At 37.0% G+C, this 1,360-nt stretch overlaps 1 protein-coding gene across 1 annotated transcript in view; it reads left to right on the plus strand.

The window, feature by feature from the left end:
- The first annotated feature begins 376 nt into the window (after positions 1-376).
- Positions 377-1,360, plus strand: part of LOC107660609 (zinc finger protein Helios-like) — a 35,080-nt gene continuing 34,096 nt past the window's right edge. The window contains exon 1 of the mRNA XM_016449968.1: positions 377-761. The gene's annotated coding sequence lies outside the window, so the exon portion shown is untranslated. The remainder of the gene's footprint in view (positions 762-1,360) is intronic.

Here is a 1,360-nt window from a genome sequence, read left to right on the forward strand (position 1 = left end):
TATTGGACACCCTAACCCCCTCATAATTCGCACTTTTATCAACATTTATGACTCTTGTTTGTAAATAAAGGAATGATTCATTGCCGCATTTATTGCGCATTAGAAGTCATGACGCCTCTGCCAAGAGTATGCTTTTGAATTGATGAGAATTAGCCTACTATCGGCGTATGTCACATGGATACTGATACACTGAGCTGCAGATGAAGCGTATAGAAAACACGCACACAGTCATCCCACAACCTTTGACGGAGTGTCAGGCAGGTGGAAATATTGGGCTCTAAGCCTGTTGTAGGCAGTTCCCATCATTTCCTTATTTATGGCATAATTCCTTGGAACCGGTGGATCCAGTTGAGTATTCGCCCTAGCCTGACATCGATTAACCCAGGTGTTGAACAGGCACAGGTTTCACTTCACTATGTCAAAGCAGTTTCAGATCAGAGGAAGAAATCTAATAGTTGGGGGGAAAGCGCTTAGACGCGTGTGAAATGGAAAAGCTGACGGGCTTGTTCGGCGCAAAGGAAGTCACCAAAACATACAAACCCAAGCTTGCTTCCTAACTTTTTTCTTCTTTTTTTTTTTTCGTTTTGGTGCAAGATCGTCCCCTGTTTGTGACCAATATGAACTCCAGTTGAACATGACAGTCATCAGAGGACTTCATCATCACAGTAGAGACTGAAAAGCCTCTGACATTGGAAATAATCGATTGTTTTTACGCAAGGACACTTATTTGCGTTTTCACAGGGGGGAGACCAAACAAAAAGGTAAACGTTTAATTTTTTATTCTTAATACGTAGAGTCTTGTGGTTCAGTTAAAGTCCGGAAAGACTTTTTCTATATTAGCTATAATGCTTATAGTCAATTAATTTTTTTTTGCCATTGTGTATTAATACTGCCACATAGCTAAAGTGACACATGTATATAAAATATTTATTAATATCCGTTTATGGGTCAATGATGTGACGCTACTTTTTGTCCGGATCTAATAACTTCATCAGCACTTCTTGAGTACACATACTCTATAATGAACATGTTTTCAGTGTCTTAATTAAAGTCATTTTGATATTTTTTATCTTTATTCTTGTGGGGCTTGAAGTCAAAAATGTTTAGATAGTTCGGAAATTGTGAAAATAACAAATAAATAAAAAAGTGTCATTACCGTTCTTGAAATTGCTGGTGTCATTGGCTTGGTAGTCTTTTATTAGTATTTATTTATGTATTATATATATATATATATATACACACACACACAGTGGGTATAGAAAAGAATCACATTTTGTTGCTTTGCAGCCTGAAATGAAGACGGACAAAGTTTTTGTTTTATCCAGCTGTATTTATTCAGTGCAACTTATAACAGCCTTGT

This window comes from Sinocyclocheilus anshuiensis, unplaced genomic scaffold, assembly GCF_001515605.1.
Source record: "Sinocyclocheilus anshuiensis isolate Anshui unplaced genomic scaffold, SAMN03320099.WGS_v1.1 scaffold627, whole genome shotgun sequence".
In the NCBI taxonomy this organism is placed as follows: Eukaryota; Metazoa; Chordata; class Actinopteri; order Cypriniformes; family Cyprinidae; genus Sinocyclocheilus; species Sinocyclocheilus anshuiensis.